This window comes from Pipra filicauda, unplaced genomic scaffold (genome assembly GCF_003945595.2).
Source record: "Pipra filicauda isolate LSUMZ 115617 unplaced genomic scaffold, ASM394559v2 scaffold98_size3848907_pilon, whole genome shotgun sequence".
Lineage (NCBI taxonomy): Eukaryota > Metazoa > Chordata > Aves > Passeriformes > Pipridae > Pipra > Pipra filicauda.
In genome coordinates this window covers 3,193,833-3,213,240 of record NW_024105186.1, presented here as the reverse complement: position 1 = coordinate 3,213,240, position 19,408 = coordinate 3,193,833, and the positions used below count along the sequence as shown (strand labels likewise).

The 19,408-nt window shown below is 43.4% G+C and overlaps 1 long non-coding RNA gene across 1 annotated transcript in view; it reads left to right on the top strand.

Moving 5' to 3' along the window:
- The window catches only part of LOC120322514, a 29,971-nt gene extending 16,143 nt beyond the window's left edge, over window positions 1-13,828 (top strand). Inside the window, exons 2-6 of the long non-coding RNA XR_005562276.1 lie at window positions 8,586-8,907; window positions 10,328-10,732; window positions 11,803-12,039; window positions 13,138-13,282; window positions 13,470-13,828. This is a non-coding gene — a long non-coding RNA (uncharacterized LOC120322514). The remainder of the gene's footprint in view (window positions 1-8,585; window positions 8,908-10,327; window positions 10,733-11,802; window positions 12,040-13,137; window positions 13,283-13,469) is intronic.
- Window positions 13,829-19,408: the final 5,580 nt, after the last annotated feature.

Here is a 19,408-nt window from a genome sequence, read left to right as displayed (position 1 = left end):
AAAAAAGTCTGGATAGCTGAGATAGCAGATGAGCTAATGATTGGTTTGTGTTTCATTATGACTGGTAACTTTGTATTAAATGCCAGGAATAGTCTGCGGAAACTCCCTTTAAAGATGTGTCTTGGATCAAACAAATGATTTGCAGGCAATTAATTGACATGAACAAATTGTCCAGGGCAGCCAGTGTAATAAGGACTTTTCCAGGAATGAAAAAAAAAAAAAAAAAAAGATTGAAACCAGTTTAAAGATGAGCACTTTACTGGGGATTTTAGCCGTGTGAGCTCAGGATGACCTGCAGCAGAAGCAGAACCTGTCCGTTTTCCAAATTCACATTTCTGACAAGCAGCCAGTAGCAGAGAGGAGCCCCTCAGTGGCATGAGTGAACCTGAGAATCAAGGAAACACCACTACAGGTGGAGAAGGAGGTGATTTGCCAGGGCTTCCATCAAAAGGTTTATCTGCAGAGCTGTACCCATAGATTGGGTGTGGCACAATCACCTTGGGAAGCCTGCAGTTTAGCCCAGCAGTTTAGCCCACCCGTGCTCTGCACCAGCCAGATCCAGGCCAGAAGCTTCATTAGTGTGGCACAAAGTAGCAAGCCATGGTGGGGAGCAGGGGGAATTAGATCAAGCTGTGACCATGTGGACAAGCAACTGCTGGCTCTGCTCTGGGCAGTGTGGAGCAGGGGCACAGCAGGACCCAAAACCAAAACAGAGAAATCAGCCTATAGTAAAATGCCTCTCAGTGCTACTGGAGAAGATAATAGTACAAATATTATACAATGCCTTGAAAGTGTGATACCTGACTGCGGAAAAACTCCATTTCCATTACAGGAACTAGGTCGCTGCTGAGGAGGTGCCACTGGCAGCAGTGCCTGAGCAGTGTCAGTGTCACTCCCAGGGAACGTTGTTGCTGACACTTGTATTTGCAGTCAGGATGCACTCTGGGCCTATTTTCTTTTAATAAATAGTTTCCTCTTTCAAAAATTGAGGTTTCCATCACACTGAAGGTAATCACAGGTGGAAATCAAATTTTTCAAGTCATTTTTTCAAATAGTTTCAGCAGAGGAAAGAATTGGAGTGAAATCACTGATGCCTTTTTGGTGTGAGCTCTGTCACTGAGCTGGTAATTGAAGGAAGAGACCATTGACAAGATATTTCAAGATTTATCCTTCATACTTTGTTTTTTTCCTACAACTACTCAAACAGAATTTTGTTTTTATTTCAATTCAGAACAGAAGAAGCCAAACCAATCATATCCCTCTATATAAAGCTCAGATGACTTTTTCCTTTTTTTCTTTTTTTCCGTTTTGTCAAGAAAGGAGGCATACCCTGGTTTTGTTTTGTCCTTTACTAAGCAGGTTTTGGTTCAGCAGCCAGGAGAAAACCTATCTCCATCCCATGGCTCTCCAGATATGGACATGCAGAGGGGGCTGGAGCAAGTGGGGTGCTCCCATTCCATGGTGCTGGGCAGGCCCGAGCATGTACATGGCAGTGGTGTGACCCTGTGCAGACTGATTCCTTGGGAGACTAATTGGAAACCTGCCCTAACCAAGTAAGCAAAGAAGTAGTCACTCAGGGGAATATATGTGTCCAAAAGAGATGAGGGGGTTCCTATTGCCCTGGGGTGTTAAGATATGCAAGCATGGGTTTGTTGCTGAAGTACTGGGTGTGCTGTCACCAAAACGGTCTCCAGACCTGCTTAGGGATTCCCAAAGGGGAAACCCTGATATCTTCCTAACATGGTTGGAAATGGTTTGCTCAGTGAGGAAAAATTTAAGTTTAAAGATGATCTGTGTTTAGGTGGTGTTTAGGATGCTGGTGGCAGCTATCAATAGGTAGAAAAAGATAGTGTTCAAAGCAAAAAGACAATGATTTGTTGCTGTGGACATAGGTAAAGGGATTCATGCCACGTGACTGAGAGGAGATGGTAAAGTAGAAAAACATCCGGAGAGAGAAAATTGCTGTGCTTCTTCATGTGACTGGTGAGGATGTGCTGGGGATCATGGCACTGCCTTAGGCTCCACAGAGTGACGAGTAAAGCCGGGGTGGAAGCTTTGCAAGGGGTTGATCCACCCACAGATCCAAGTTCATTTTCTCACGATACCATGAGCCCAAACAGTTCCCAGCCATTGGCTCATCCTGGCTGCTCCCCCTGCCCCCTTCCTGACTCGCGAAACAGTTGTCTGTGGGTCCATGTTGTGAGCTGGCTGAGGCATCTGATCTTCCTGGAAAATAACCTGGCACAAATGGAAATTTTTTTTTTCAGCTGCATCAGCTCTGCAATCAACTTTGCAGTGTTGTGGCAACACATCCAAGGGGGGCTGGAGGCCATAACAAGCAGCAGGGCGTGGGAATATCTTGGTTTGATATCGCCATCGAAGGCAGGACCCTGCCCATAAATGTCACTGAAATTGAGAGAAAGTGAGCACCATTTTTCTTGCAGGGCACTGTGAGAAATTGTGTAAACTTCTTTCAGAAATCAGGTTAAAACAATCCAATTCAAACACGCCAGCACCAAAAATGTAGTAGCTGCAAGGCCCACGGGAAAGGGGTGTGGTGGCTGTCTTTTGGTGGTGTCTGGGATGCTGTAGGCAGCATTGAAGTGAAAATTTTTAAATAGGCTTCAAAAAATAAGTAATTTGTCTGTTTTTCTCCAGTGTTCTGACTCATTAGGAATCAGATTTTCTACCTAAACAAGAACTCTTTTTAAAACGTAATGAAAATGACTACAGAAGTTAGGGCTTTAAGCAAAATACAATGTATTGAGACTGACACTAGAAGTGTGGGAGTCGATAACTCCAACACTTTTACTTGTAACTACTGTCAGGATTTTGAAATTCATTTGAGTGGAGAGGTTTCATGAGGCAGCTAGTTTAGAAACATTTGAAAATGGGTAGTTGTGCCTCAGCCTTAATTGCAAAAGGAGAGAAAAGTATGTTTAAAACAACAATCTCCTGTTTTCTCCAGGTCCCAGTGAGCAAAAAGGAGGCTTTAAAGAAGACTTTGTTGCAGAATTTCCACTCCCAGCACTGAAAGATTATAACCCCCCTGCCCTTTTTTTTTTCTTATACTATGAGAGAAAGGCAAGTTCACTGTAAGTTGAAAAACAGGCTAGGAATTTCTATGTACAAAGCAGATGGACACACACAGCCCTTTTTGGGATACTTGGGTATGTCTCCTTAGCCACCACAGCTTGTTTTGCACTTCAGATCGCTCCATGCAGGCCATTGTTGCCATGCACCTGTCTGTAATTTTGGAGGTTCGTCTACCTTCAGCAAACTATATTTAAAAACCTCAGTGCTGATTAGACAGAGGAAAAAAAAAGTTCAGGGGAAGGGATTTCCTAGTTCACAAATAAGAATGTGCAGTGGAGCACTCACTAAGTAAACAGAAAACATGGGCAGCTGAGAGAAATCAATTTAGCTGAACAAACAATGTTCCATGTAATGAACTACTAATTATCCTTTTATGCCATGTCAGTCTGAGTGATTACAGAGCTGTGCAGTTTAATTTGACGTTTGAGCATTTCCTTGCTCCATTAGCCTCATATAAAGCTACGACACGTTGAGAGGAATTAAAAAAAAATGGTGGTGGGTTGGGGGGGAAGGAGGCTACATTTATCCAGAACTAAGTAAGCACCTGTAGCAGTCATGAGGAAAAGAGCTTCTTCATTTTTCCTTCTTTTAGCTTTTTTAATTCTTAGTTGTGATGAAAGGGGCAGCACTTGGGAAATGAGGAAGGAGTACGTCTGATGCTCATAGAAAACTCCTTCAATGTGTTGATAATGTCCCAGGTCTTTAGACCCTGCTTTAAACTATCATCGAGGGTTTGAATAAATAAATTGCATAGATCAGACACACATACAGATCAAGGGGAAAGTGGATGGTAAACAATACAGTGTGGGAACAAATATGTTCTCCTAGATACTTTTTTTTTTACTGGTGATTTGCACACAGTAGGTAAATTGAATCCCTAGGTGCTTGGGAAATCTTGTGGTTAATCTTGGACTGAAGGACATGTATTATAAATATTGCTTTATTATCATACTGTTTGTCCAACTACCTGTACTGATAACAGGATTAGAGGGAATTAACATATGGAGAAAGATAAAGACAGTTTGTTAGGATATATATTATGGCTATTAACTCTAGGAGTACCAGTGAAGTACCTGTAGTCTGATATAGAGCTACATATTTTGGACTAGATTTTTCTTTCATAAAAGGTAAGTCAAGCCCAACATCACTGATGTTTAGGAGAAATTTCCATGGGAAAGGTGCAGAGGTGCAGATGCAAGGGGGACCATGCCCCACGTCTAGGTAATACACCAACATATGAAACAGTGTCATGAGGGATAAATATGACCCCTGTGTCCAATGATAATATTTATAGGGTTGCATTAATTTAAGTACAAATTGAAAAGCAAATGTTTAAAAACCATTTGGTGTAACAACCTGACATCTCTGCTATGCATGCCACTGAAATATGTGCCATGATATCCCCCAGGCTCACTCTTCTCTCACTGTGACATAGACAAGAACTCCCAGGTTGGAATAATATTTGAAGAAATGGCTTTTCAAAATTTTAAATTTTATTTTAAATCTCAAGGAGAATTAATAGCAACTTGAATGTAAAAAGAAAGAAGAAATAGGAAAGTAAAAACCCTTCCCAAAACTGGAAAACTCAAAGATCTGGTTGACTATTTTGGCTCAGATGCTACTCATACCAGGTCAGATCCTTGGCAGGGACAAGCTGATTTCAATCAAGAATCCCTCTTTTGTCCACTAAGGATGGGCCCCGAACGTGCGCGCAGAGGACGCAGTGGCTCCTCTCTCCCACTCGCTGTTGACACACAGCCTGCTCCTTTTGGCCGTCCCCCAGCCTGTCCTCAGGGTCTCCATTCTGCCCCACCTTTTTTTTTTTTTTTTCTTTTTAGTTTGGCTGGCAAATATCATTTCCACAGCCTTAAAAGACTGGGAGCTTTTTATCTGCCACAGAAGTACCGCGGAAGGGGAAAGAGGGGAAAGGTTCCTGCATGGTGGAAGGCCGGAGCCCCGGCGCTGTTCAGCATGGGGGCGCAGCGAGAGCCCGCTGGTGGTTTGGACACCTGTTTGCTGCACATGCCACGGCCCTCAGCCCACTTGCTTGGCCTTTTTACACAGGACTCAGCCACCTACCAGGTGATACTGGTTTCTTCTCTGGTTGGTTGTTTTGTGGGTTTTTTTGGTTTTGTTTTTATTTTGGTGATTATCCCACTGGGCTGGATTGAAGCTGAGTCGAATTTTGGCTCTTCTGCAAGGCATGACTGAGCTGCAGGCTCTTACCCCAGGGCTGAACTGGCCCCTCTGTTCCTTCCTAATGCACATTAGACACATTGGGGCCTTTCTCCGCTGTGCATTTGTGACTCCCATTGACGCTAATGGGTGTGACATGTGTCTATCCAGCGGAGAATAGACCCCATTGACTACAGCAGTTCCCTGGCCTTGAGCGGTGCTCGTCACTTGATTAAGCCAAACTAATGAGGCACGACCAGGGCCAATGGGAATGTGTGGGACTCAGGCATTGCAAAAGCTGATGGAAACCTGCAGCTTTGCTGGGGGCTGGGTTTTGTTATGCCAGGCAAAGACACGGGATGCCATGGGATGGAGTGCACAGGAACAGGTGCTGTCACAGACATGAACAGTGCAGAGAGGGTTCACACTGCTGATGACAGCACCCCAAATTGCCCTCTTTGAGTGGTAATTACATGTGAGAGTGTCTTGTGTGCTCAGCAGGGTTTAAAACTGGTTTGGTCTTGGCTCTTGCTCAATGTCTCTCTACGCTTCAGGATCTGAATTTGGCCCTGTGGCTCTTTTTCTGGGGCATGCGCATGGGGCATTTTTGGCTCTTTAGCAGATAGTCCAGTGGTTAAGGTAGGCAGTATCCTCTTCACCAACACTGAACTTCATCAGCTTGGGGAATGAGAAAGGTGGGGGAGACACTGTAGTAAGTGCTTCTTGCAGATTGCCCACCCTGCAAGAAGACCTCTTGGAGTCATAGGTGCTCTATGGTGCTCTCCCTCCCGTGCATTGCTGGTCACCTCCTCCAAGTGTGGATCACCAGCTGTACTTGGGAGAGGCCAGAGGAGTGTGCAAGGCTGGAGCCTCTTTTGCTTTGACTGGGCCCAAATCACCCAAACTGGGCCAGATACAAGAATGCAAACTCCAGGCACATACTTGCAAGTTCAGCCTCAATCCAAGTGTGACTGTGCTTGCAGAGAAACAGGCTGGGAGAAAATCAGGAGAGTGACACCTAAAGAACTGAGAGCACGGACATGGCCTCCCATGAACAGGCACATACCCCATACAGACACAAAATGCTACTTGCTGAACTGAGGCCAGGAACTCTGGCCTTCCTGCAAAACACAGCATCATCCCAAACCACTGTGGTAATGTGAGGGCATAACCTGATAGGCCAGGGCCAGACTACAAAGGCATATAGGTCAGATGTAGGTCTCGAGATAAAACACTAAGCGTTAAGAAAAAACTCAGTTCTATTTTAAGACTTGCTGTTTTGGAGAGCCTGGGTAAGAAGTTGCCTGTACTTTCCCCTGTACTTTACCTACTGGTACATTCCAGGTCAGAGGAGGTTTGTATTTTTGTCATATTGCAATACTTACCTTTATGTAAGCGCTGCTAAGAATAAAATTAGCAGTGGGAGAAAAACATCAGTTTGATGTCTAAATTTAGAAAACTTGATGAATAAATCTATTAACTTCTTTGTGGGGAGAGAAAGGAATAGCAACCCTTTGCTTAAAGAAAAGATAAAATAAATATAAAATCAGAGCTGATTGCCCTCTCTGGTTTTCGGAGGTGGGTTCTTAAACATTCTCTTGTCCCCTTCAGAGGATAAATATTAATTGACTCGATTCATGGAACTACGGCTTGAGAAGATATGGTCAGTTGGATCTGAGAGGCTTTGACATGATTATCAAATGCTTTCAGTATTTGTGAAGGTAGAGAGCAAAGGGGGAAGGAGGGTTTGTCCACTTGAGTAGGTGTCCTCCCAGGAAGCAAGCTCCAGCTGTTCGGCACCGCTGCTGTCCTCGCTGGCACGGTCACAGCAGGCAGCCCCCTGTCCAGGACACTAATTAATCAGCAAGGAGGCTGTGACAGGAAGCAGCACGGGGCTCTCTGAGGTTTGGCAGGGAGAATCCAAGCGTAAAACTGCCCCAAGCACCACAAGTTTCTTCCTGTCCCTGCATCCTGGGCAGTGTGGGACTATGTGCCCCAGTCAAGCCCCATGGTGATCACAGTACACATAAGTGTCTTTTGGCTTTGTCCAGAGCTCTAGATGATGCTGCCATTTGCACCTTGCAAGGCAGGTACCTTTTTCTGCCTGCCCCAAACTTCAGCACAAGTCCGCATCACAGACCGTAACATTTTATGGCAAGAACTGTTTTCCTTTGCCCAGTATCTCTGGCAGCTGTACCTATCATTTTTCTTGGCATATCCAGAACAGGTCATTTTTACCTTTATGGGTAAATTAGAGATTACTAATTAAGAAATTGAGGTTGAAAACAACAGGTTAGAAATTAAAAGATTTATTAGATACCAGACTAATACAATCCTTGTCTATCTTAAGTAGTGGATAGTTTCCTAGTCATCTGTTATCCTAATTCACCCCTGTAAATCTTTTTGGAGTAGGAAGCTGGCATACAAATGTGAATATCCTGTTTAGTTCTTCTTCCCAAGTGGCAACCTTGGGTGCTTAACAACCCTTTCATCCTCCTATTTCATACTGAATTTGCTGAACATGGAGAAGAGGCAGTGCATAAACTAAGCAAATAATGTTTATGTTTTTCCTATAGCTGCTCTTTGGACACCTACAGGTCATTAATTTCTTTGTTTCTAATCAACCTGCCAGCTAGCAGCTCTCCTGGCCAGTGTGATCTGCTCCCTTTGTGCAGGCTGCTGACCTATTCCCACTGAGCCATGCTACAGGATGTGTTCAGGAGGCATCAAGACTCTTGGGACATTACTAGCTTTTTGCTGAAACTAGAAGGGATATAAGTGATACAGTCATAATACGGATAACCAGGAGCTCTGTCTGTTTTCCCACCCTACCCTCCGTATATTGACAGTGTTAACTGAAAGAGTAATACCATTAGTTTGGTGGGGACATGGGGCCATGCTAGCAGGTGGATGTCACTGCTGAAAAGGGACTAAGAGCTATGCTGTGACTATAGATCCATCACACAAAAGCCCAAAGCTGTTACTGCAACCTCCAAGAAACAGCCTCTGGTGATGGAAAGAAAATCAGCGTCATCTCATGACACTGCTGTTCCTGTAGGCTGTGAATTTAAAATAAGGCAGGCTGAGGAAGGGAGCATGGAAATCCCTGCTGATCAGGAGTGAGACTGTTTTTCTCCTTTAAGAACATTTGCTCAGCTTTTTAATTTCCAGTGTTTCCAGTTGCCATATCAACCTGAGAAATTCACCTGGCAATTGATAGCTCATTTTTCAATGGAAGATCATAAAATTTAGGTGCATCAGTTCAGCATTTGTTTGCTGGGACTTCACTTTATCTTATTTTACTTTATTTCCAGTATTTGATTCCCAACCAAGGATCCCCACCCTCCCTTTGCCCAGGCACATCTCAGGTTCAGCAGCCCACGTGCAGAAGCGAGGCACCAGGACAAATACCAGTAGCTGGGATAAAGCCTGCAGGACACATCCCGCAATCTGGGAAAGGCCAAAAGCATCAATGGAAACACTCTGGCTGGAGATAAGTGGTAGCTTCAGCTTTTATGTTGCTCTGAAGAACAGGCACAGGAGGCACAGTGGAGGGAAGGGAGGTTGCTCCTGGCTTTGCTGTTGAACAGTGTGTTGGTTTTCTTGGAACCTGCATCTGCATCCAGCACCATCGAGGTGAGGAAGAGCAGGGTGGGGAGGGAGTCTGCACTCACTCTCAGTGGTAGTCTAGAAACTTCCATGTCCTCTTTCCAGCCCATCCCTGGCCTTTCATGGGTCACTGGTGTAAATGGGGACTAATCTGCCCCAGTGCAGATGAATCTGCAGGGACTTTTCTGTGGTGAATGTATCGTTTGGTTTGTTGTGGGTTTGTGGTGGGTTTTTTTTTCTTTAAACAGAATAAGAATGGGAAACAAGAAAGTCAAAAAGCCCTGAATCTTTATCTTTTTTAAGTGGAGACACCACCACAGCAGGACATAATGGCTTGCTGTGGTGGTGGTGGTTTGTCTGAGAGCCTGGAGATTTATGTAATGAGAAACACAATTCCTGCAAAGAACATTGTTAAATCTTTTCAAAATTTCAGCTATAAGCCATTTTATTGCTAATAATATGGCTAGATTCTTCTTTTGAAGAATCTGGGAATGTTTGACAAGTGGGGAAAATGGAGAGGACTTGAGGCACCATAATCTGTATTTTCCATTTACCTTGCTTGAAGCTTGAACAACACATGTGCCACAAATGATTTGTTTATTCCTAAGCACCCCCAAGGAGCCCAGTCTCCATTCTCAGGCATATAATGGCTATTCAAATGAAAGCTTTAATAGGTTGTTGCAGATCTGATATCAATGCAGCGAGAGAAAAAGATATGCAAATATTCGAAATTAAACAAACTTGCTCCTGCCCTTTGCCTTTGGAGGTGCAGTTTCAAATCTGGATGGTGTCACCAATGCAATGAGTTTGCTAGATTCAGCTCTCTGGAGAACTAGTTCCTTTTTCACCTTTTTTCCCCCCCACTTTGCCTCACAAAGCTTTCACATTGTTTGAAATATTTTCTGTCTCTAGCACTCACGAGGAAGGAGAGCCCCAACTGGGGCTGAAATACATGATGTGTTCAGATTTGAGGCTGAGGAACATTGCTGGGAGAAGCTCCTGCTGTGCTAGTTTGTTCCACATCTTCTTAAATCAAGGCCCTTAACCTCAGTGCCTTCTCCTGGGCATTTCCCCATGCTGTAGAAACAGTTTTGGAAGAGTGACACAGACAAAAGTCCAATTAGGGATTTCTGTCCACACTGCAAGACAAATCAGAGGCTTCACTGTTCTTAACATGGCCCCTGCTCCTCTTTTGCTCCATGTAATGTGTGTGTGAGCCAGGCCCAAAAACCACTTCAAAAATGTAAAAATAACATGTCATCCACCTAACCACTGAAACCGAGCCAGCAGCTACCGAGTGCATTGAACAGCGGGGAAAAATAATAATTTTACATCAAAAACATCATAAAAGTTTCCAATGTCTTCCAGGCTCTTGTAAAACTGCTATTATCTTGTCCAACCCCCAAGGCTTTTCGCACGTTTATCAATTATGCTGTGTGGATTTCAGAAAAGGCAGTGCCTGGAACGTGGGTGCATCGCGCAGACGGCAGCGGGAGCGCGGCTGTGCCGGGTCCGCAGGACATCCACACACACCTCGGCTCTGCTGCCAGCTCCCAGCACGGGGGCAGAATCCCTGGAGCATCCCCGTACCTCTGTTGCCCTCCCATCTTCTGTGCGTGATCACAAGAGCTTTGAAGCAAAGCTTATTCCATCGTTACTGCTGGTGAACCAAACTTTGTCAGCAATGACGAGGGGCACTCAACCTAAAATATCTCCAGATACCTGCAAACATTTAGGAAACCCCTGAGTTACAGTGTGAGCAATGAGAAACGAAGAGAGAGTCCAGTGCTCAGCAGGAAGCATGAGGAGGACCTTGCTTTGGTTGGGTCATGTGGACAGTCTTCTGGCTGTGGTAGGTACCAGAGTATGTTGGAAGTAGTGTGGGAAAGTGGGTTTGCATCCCAGAGACTTGATGCTCTGCCCCACTGACGTTAGCCAAGGCTGGGCACCTCAGGGTTTCAAAGGGGAGGATCTGATGAAGGCACATGAAGAAGAGGGCTTCAGAAAACAAACCCCCAACTTTAGTTTAGCTATTCACAACTTTAATTTGTTGTTGTTTCCTTCAGAACCAAGGAGAGAAAATGCCCAATAGCCCAAATCATAAGGAAAAGATCTTCCTGTACAAATGTGAACAGTATTGTACAGAAATGTTCCCCAAAACTGTATTTTGTGAGAGTACTGGGAGCTGTGGCCAAATCCCATATTTGAATGTGGCTAGACAGTTGGAATTAAAGGTGATCTCTGGCCATGTTTAAACACGAACTAGGCCATAAGCTTCTTATGGGCTGTGGTTACAGAAGAAAAAAAAAGGCTGACTCACAGTGGGAGAGCACAAGGCTGGAACATTCCCATGCAATCCTCCCTGCTCTCCAGAGGTGTCTGGCTTGTTCCTAGAGATCCTGGACACCCAGTCCTCCCACATACCTCCCTGGACACTTGCAGATCATTAGTATTTCTGAAAGACTGACTTAAAGGCTGCAGATGAGAAGTGTTTCTTTTGGCCTGTCAGTAGCCAAAACAGAAGAAAGAAAACAGAATTCTCCAAAGTTTTTCCAAAATGCGCGCCCAATTCAAACAGACTCATCCGGCTTCCTTGCAAGAATGATTCCCAGATCACAGCTAAGTCTAGCACAGATTTTGCCAATCATATCATTTCTGCATTGAGCTAAGCAGCGTGCAGAAGCAGACTTGTATTTTTGTAATTAAAAATATTCATTAAAAGCTGATACATTTTGTAGGAAGCTCTTGATTTTGACCAACCTCATTTTCAGTTTTAAACATTTTTACTTGATCAGCATTTCATAATGAAATATATTCTTTTTTAAAGAGAAACACATGATTCCATAGGGAAAATGCTTTAAGGATAAAATAATATTTAAGCATGAAGTAAACCAGCATCTAACCAGTTTTTGTTTCTTTCAGACACCCCAATCTTCAGAAACTGAGATTACCAATTCTGGTCCTATTTAAGACTGGGGAGAAAATGCAAAATTCTGAAATGTTTGCAAGGTTGGAAAACAGCTTTCCACTAAGTTCTCCTCAGATGAGATTGCAGAAATTCTTCTGTTTTCTTCTTCCTGCCTGGCTCTGTTACCAAGCAATTCTGTTCACACTGTTCTCCAAGACAAAATCTGAGCCAGACTGAGATTTGTGTTGATGGTGAGTGCCTGCCTTTCGTTTTTTCTTTCTTTAAGTAAAACAATTTCCTAAGGCTTTGAAATGGGGCTGATAAAAAGCAGCTTTTAAAATGCATTTTAGTAAATAGTTTGAAACCAGACCATAAAGTCTCGTAACTGTAGGTTTGTACTTAATTATACTTCACTGACAGCCAATTTTCCTTCTCCTCTGCAACCAGTCTCCTTTTTCTTTAAGAGCAAAACATATTGTATGCTACTTTTGAAAGATTTGTGGGGTTTCACACAAATTGAACAAGATCTGTAGGTAAACAGTGTCACCTAGTGGATAACTGGCATCGATTTTCCCAAAGTGTGGAAGAAGTTTGGCCGTGTGGGTTTTCCATTTTGTCCTAGAAAAAATATTATTTGAAACTGGAAAGAGTCCTGTACTGAGAAATGGGATCGTTGCCAAATGGCTGCAAATCCAAAGACGCATAAAGCAGTGGCCAGCACTGAGAGGGATATTTGTCATGTGCATGGGCACAGATCCAGTCCCATCAGCAGATACAAAGGGAAGAACTGATTCTCCAGCTCAGTGCCTGAATAGCAAAAGGTTAAAGCAGCACATCCTGAAACATTTATTTCCTGGATGTGTAGAGGTGTACTGGGCTCCACATTATCTCCTGCACCATCAGCTGCCCCTCTCTTGCTTTCTCACAAAAGCATGTCAGTAGGTGCCTTTGCTGTGTGATTAGCCAAGCCTTCTGAGCAGCAAAAGTAAAAAAAAAAATTTGCAAAGTCCTTGAGGTGAGAGATTTGGCAGAGAGCATCTGAATGCAGGAGAAAGAGAATAGGCTCCATGGAAAAATCTCTCATCCTGAGGGGGTGGAATGATGACTTTGGGGATGTGGTGGCAGGTATCTGTGAGAAAAGCTGCCCAGAGAAAGCAAGAGACAAGATAGGCTTGAAGAGCCTTCTGAGTTAGAATTAACAGGTCAGAAAATCAGGACACGATAGCCTCAAACAAGGGTAAAATTCTCCAAAAGGATGAATATGCTCCTGAAAACTAAAATGAAGTTGGATATCCTGAAGACCACTTAACAGCACTTAGGATTCTGCTTTCTAATTAACTTTTTGTCAGGATCCCTTGGGGTCAAGATGAATTTGAACCAAAGCACTGGAAGAAGGAATAAATATAAACAGAACTGAGACAAAAATGGAGAAATGTTCTTCACACTTCTAGAAACTCCTGGGTGAAAAAAAAAATTGTAATTCAATCAACAAAGGTGAGAACTCAGGCAACTCAGTTACAGGTATTCAGCTGGGTTTGTGCAGGTTGGGTGGGAAGTGGAGCTTTTATGTTCTACCTCTTCTTCCTCCTCCTGTAACATCATCTTTGCAGTTTCTAACAACTGCATTTGTTTCTTCTGAGAATCCCACTGATATCCCTACTCCTTTCCTCACACTGAAAAGGAATGTGAAGAAGAGCAAAAGAATGGTTCCAGAGGTGACTCTTCCCTGTCCAAGAGGCAGCAGGTGGGAAAAAGTGAAACTGCCTGTCCAAAAGCTCAATAGTTGGCCTGCAGGATATTATCAGCTTCTTCTTAACCAGTCATGAAGAAGAGCAGGATTCCTGTATTACTGGACTGTGAGAACATTTCCAGAGTGAACATTTAGACCCAGGTCTTATGTTGACATGGATTTGGTCAAAGCAATAAGTCAGAGCATTTTGAAGAATATGTAAATGCACGTTAGAATTGCAGTCAAAATGATAAATATCTAATTTTCATAGGTCAGGAAACCTGAGCTCTAGCACTTAATTACCTTCCAAATAAAAGGAAAATAGTGATTGATTGTTATGGCAGATTGTTCTGCTAAGTCAGTGTTTGGCCTCTGTTTTCTTCACTTTTGTCATGTATCAAATGGATGGTCTGTCATTCTTCTCCAAAAGGGGGAAAGTGATTATTGTGTAAAGCCCAAAGGAGCTCTGTATACAGGCAAGCTAAAATATGCTGCAAGTCGGGACACTTTCTCACCTGAGCATACACTGTTTCCAAAACAAACACTGGCATAACTGTATTTGCTCAGTTTGTGCAGTTTTCCTTCAAAGTATTTCATGCTTCTTTTTTGTACTAGTCTTCTTGGACCAGTTCCCACTGACTGAATCCATGGAAGGCACCACCTTCTACTGGTCCTTACTGTGGGTATTGGCAGGCACAGACTTCCTTGCATCACTTTGGTTGCTCTGTGCCTCAGTTTACTCCTCCACTAATGTAAGTTCTACTCTGACTTTCCACAGTGCTTTTATTCTTGGGACCTCAGAGCAATTTTCTTTGCTATCTTCTCTCAGACAGTCAAACCATTACTAAAATCAGACACTTACCATTTTTCCCTTCTCAAAGATAAAATGGTAGTAATTCCTTTGCTCATTAAAGTGTAAATGGAGAGGAATCCTGTTGAGTTCAGTGATACTATGAGATGTAAAAGCACTGTATGAGGTCAGAATCTTCCCATGTGAGTTACAAGTGCAAAAAACAGTGAGTAAAAAGCTTGAATGGGTCAAGGATCCCACTCCTGGGAACAACAGAGGGAAGAAATAGAAGTAGCACCTGGAAAATGCTGCTCTCATCAAGAGAGGCCTCCTCCCCTGCAAATATCTGCTAACTCTAATATTAAACAAATAGAAATTTATCTATTATGTGGAATCATCTTTTGCTTTTTTTCACAGAGACACTCGTAGAACAGCTTGGACTTTATTTTTCATAAAAATTTTTAAACATAACTCTTGTTCCACCAGGAAATTGTCATTTCTTCAGCCAAGAACATCTCATCTGGAGTATGAGGAGGGATGGCATTCTCTGTAACAGTATGCAAAGACAGGCTAAACATCTTAGCATTCCCAGGCTGGATCCAGCTCTGCTTTCAGCAAACCCCTTGGATGCTCTTACTTGGCCTCCTGGCTGCGTGTGCTCCCATATCCATGTGCTCCAATGGCACCACTCCCAGCCCAGGGTGGGCTGCCAGGGCACAGGTACTGCCTAAAGAGGGTTTTTGGCAGGCAGTCTGTGTAAAACTGAGAGTGCTGCTGCCTGGATATGACATTCCCTTCCCTCTGTGATAGCAGCACACAGGAGAGCTCCCAAGCCCCATTTGGACCCGTTTACACACACGTAAGCCAAAAGGCAGGAGAAGACAACTGTGAGGGCAAACCTCGAGCCAAAAAGGTACATTGCATTGCTCAAGTAGATGAGGAACCTCTGGCAGCCAGGAAAGGACATAAAAATATAATCACATTAACATCCATCCTTCAGGCTGTCTGGGTAAATGAAGATCCTGGGCAAGCAGCAAGCTGAGGAAATGGGTTGGTTGTGGAACACTCTGTGTCTGTGTGTGAGGCCATATTTTACCCATTTAAATGATCAGCACACAAGAAAAGCCAAACACGAGGCTTCCAAGCTGTCTGCATCCTGTCCTTCAAGGTGGCTTCATCCTCTAAGTAGTCACATTCCTGAGTACTGCGGAAATTTGAGGAGCTAATCATTTCCTCTGACTCAAAAGCAAAACAGCAAAGCAAAAACAAAACAAAAAATACTCAGCATCTTCCTGAAGCTCCACGTTTAAATCTGTTTTTCAGTGTGTACAGCATTTGTTTATCCCATAAGCAGTTTCTCAGGGTGACTCAGCTTAGGGCATCGGCTTGAGGAACTTCGACAAATTTGAAGAGAAAGCTTGGAGAAACTATGAAAAACTCCACATTTCCTCACCTTCCCTCCCAGCTGCCCATTCAGATTTTCCAGGAATGCTATGAAATAAGCTTTTTAACTCCATTACTAGTTCACATCCAGTTCTGGAGGAGTTTGTGCCTTACCATGAGAAAACCCTTGGCAGCTTTGGGAGGTGGCTCTCAGACAGGGATCATTCAGAGGCATCTCCAAAATATTAGCAGATCTCAGGACATTTGCACGCGAAACAACCATGTGAAAATCCATCACTGCTTCTTACTTTACTGGTTTAAGGCTGACTGGCTGTAGACCCTAATTTTCCCTCTTGTTCCTTGGGGTGGAAAGCAGGGTAGGACATTAATGAGGCAACCAGAAAGATGTGGCACCGCTTCTGTATGTGCGCGACTTCAGTCTCCAATAGTTTCATTCCAGCACCTTTCCCTACAGTAAATGCAGTGAATATTCTTGTTCCTGTTTTAAAGGCAGCATTGAATGGGATGTTTTAAGCTGAGAATATTTTCCCAGCTCCTGGAAAGGGTTAGACACACAGCCCTGAGGTTGGCCAAGTGTGTGATTGCCATCAAACTAAGCAGCCGTGTTCAGCTTGTCTTGGATTTCTTTATATGAGACAAGGGATGATTCATAAAAGGAAATGCTGAGGCCACACAGGTTGTTAAGTCTCTAGTCTAACCAGGTGTAATGACTGAGGTTCTGCAGTTAAGGCAAAAAATAACAGATCATGGGTCAAATCCATCCCTGATGCAACTCCAGCATCGTCAGTAAGAGTTATCCACGTGTGAATCTGGCCCCATGTTCCTCACTCGTACAATAAAGCAAGATCCCTCCTGCAGCAGAATCAATTGGGAAAAGGAGAAGAGAAAAAATGCTTCTTTCTTGCCCACATTAAAAATAATCACTTTTTTTCTTGCACAATGGGGCAGAGAAAACCAGTCCTAGAAACCAGAGTACAATTTCCTCAGCATGTCATAGGGAGGAGAGGAAGGGGGGTGAATTGGCATAACCAAGAGGTTGCTTTCATTTTTGTTCAGTTCCAAACGATGCAGGGAAGAGGGGAAAGCAAATCTAGATATCTATATCTGTCTATATCCATCTATATCTATATAGATATCTAGTTCTGCTTTCCCCTCTTCCCTGTATCTATATCTGTAATATATCTAAATATAGATATCTGTAGATAACCATATATGTATATAGTTAGATATATTTGTACTTCCTGGGTTAAGTCAGCAGTGTGAAACCTGCAGGTTTTTAGGAGAAATTTTGCACAAACACAGACTGATTTAGGAAAAAAAGGGCTATATTCCTTCTGTTGATTAGACTTGTTGTTTAAAAATAGTAAAATATATCTGGTTTAATTGCCTGCTAGAGTTTTCACTGCTGCAACACGTCTTCTGTCTCAGCTTTGCCTTCCCATTTGCCGGGTCGGTTGTGTACGTGAGCTCTAAGGGAATGCAGAAAAGCCACCTGAGGGAGAAAATTGCTAATCACTAAAAATTACTAATCCTTCTTTCACACTAAACAAACCCCACTGAGAGGTTTTTAGTTACACAAAGGTGGATTTTTTTTGTTCTTTTCCGTCTCTCCTCCAGCTAATGATACAGATGTGCAAAATGCAGGATATCACATCCTACTAAGCATTAGCTGCAGAATTTTCAGGCGATAAGATCTGAGTCCAAAATAAAAGCACAGTAGCATGAAAATCTTCTACTGCACACCACTAGCACTTTGCAAACAAAATGGCAGGAAAAGCAATTCACACAGTCATAGAATAACCTTTCCAAGGTTATTTGTATTCCAGAAGCAATAAGGTCCCCTCTGAGACTGTGGCCCCCATGTAACTGCCCACTAAAAAAAGCATACAACCTAAACAGACAAGGCAGAAAGTTGGAAGAAAAATATACAATTTGATCTGGAATTCTTACAGCCCAGAAACTCAGAGTATGTGCTTTTCTCAAGGTCACATGGGACCCCTCTAGTGGAATTAGAGGCTAAACCCACTTCTGCATCCCAGGGTCCCAATCAGAGGAGCCTGCTCCCTCCCAACTCCCCTCTCCCAGCACCACTGCCTGGCTCTTAGAAGGCCTTTGCTGACACATCCAGGGAATGCAGAACTCTTTCTACCCATTGTACCTCCACAAATCCATTCACATGTAAAACTGCTCATTTGTCTTCGCCAAGGATGCTTCTCCATACATTTCACTGGCTAAAGTTCCTGTACATTCCATGGCAGAGTAGCAGCAGCAGGTGGGTGGCAGTGAGGGGCTCCAGGTGCTGGTGTACAGCTCCTTCTGCAGGAGGGCACCTCACTCCTGCAGCTCCCCTGGCCTCCCTCATGCCATGTGTCCCATTGCAGGAGCTATATAGAAATTATGACGGCTGACAGCACTGTTTCCTGGGGAGTTTCCAGAAAAACAGGCATTCCCGACCTAACAACTGGGTAACTGAAACTGAGGGGCAAGGAATTCACCATAAAGAAAAAAATCAGTGGCAGCCCTGCTGTGTTTAATTATGACATAAATGTATTAAATAAATAAATAAATAAATAAAAATCAGGCTGTATACCTCTGCTGATTCTATTCCACTTTGGGCCTCAGAGCACAGCTGAGAACCATCTGCTGGCCTCTTTAGAAAATACTCCAAGCTTTGGATTTCCCAGCCCATACAGGGCAGCCAGGCTTTCCTCAGGCTCAACTGCTATGGCACAGCCCTGCAGGTGTCATCTCCCAGCACTGCAGCATTCCTGCTTCCCACTTAAATAGGAAGAAAATTAAGGTGACAAAATTACCTTCTTTTCAGTCTGTCATCAACAGCTTTATTGCAACATGGTTATGGATACTCTGAAGAGGAACTGCTTAATTTATGTTGACACATTGGGGTTTGATTCTCTGGACCAAATTCAGACCTTTTTTTCAGAAGATTTTTATTTCTGTCCTGTTTCCTTCTGATTTTTTCCCTGTATCTGTGAGCACAGCAGATATCATCTAAACCGAAGCAAATAGAAGCACAATGTGGTTTTTATCACTGCTCTAAAATAGTCTGAAACTCACCTCTTTGTGTCAGCTGTGCTTATGCACGTTGCAAAACACGAGAGCCTCTCCAGAGCATTTTTACTACACTCATAAAGAAATAAGGGAAAGCCAAGAACAGTTCCTTGGAGAAAGGATACCACAAGGTGTGAGCAACGTCTGGCTACGGGTCCACCCCTACTCTCTTCCCTGGACAGAACAGAATAGGACAGTGCACTTAAAATACACCTATTTTATAACAAGACTAGTGGCTGTTTTGCTGTGGTGATGAGCAGTGATATTAAAATTCTGTCACTGAGCTTTTGGATTAACACCTTGTGGGAAGCACCTGCCAGGAGCTGGCACTGCTTCACTCCGTCCTGGGAGCACTGCCCACACCAGGACTGTGGGAGCAGCAACTGCCACTGTGTGTTCTTGCAAATTGCCTTGGTTGGTGGTTTCTACATCACTAAGTACTTTGCCTTGAAATATTTTGCCTCTAGAGCAGACACACTGGAATTTTCTGAAGCAGAACATGGCATTACATAAATTTGATGTTTTGACACACTGATATTTTAAAGCTTGCATAATTCACTGAATTCCACCCAAGTTTTTCATTTCAATGCCTCAGAAACATTATTTGTCGGTCAGTTTAAGGCTTCCT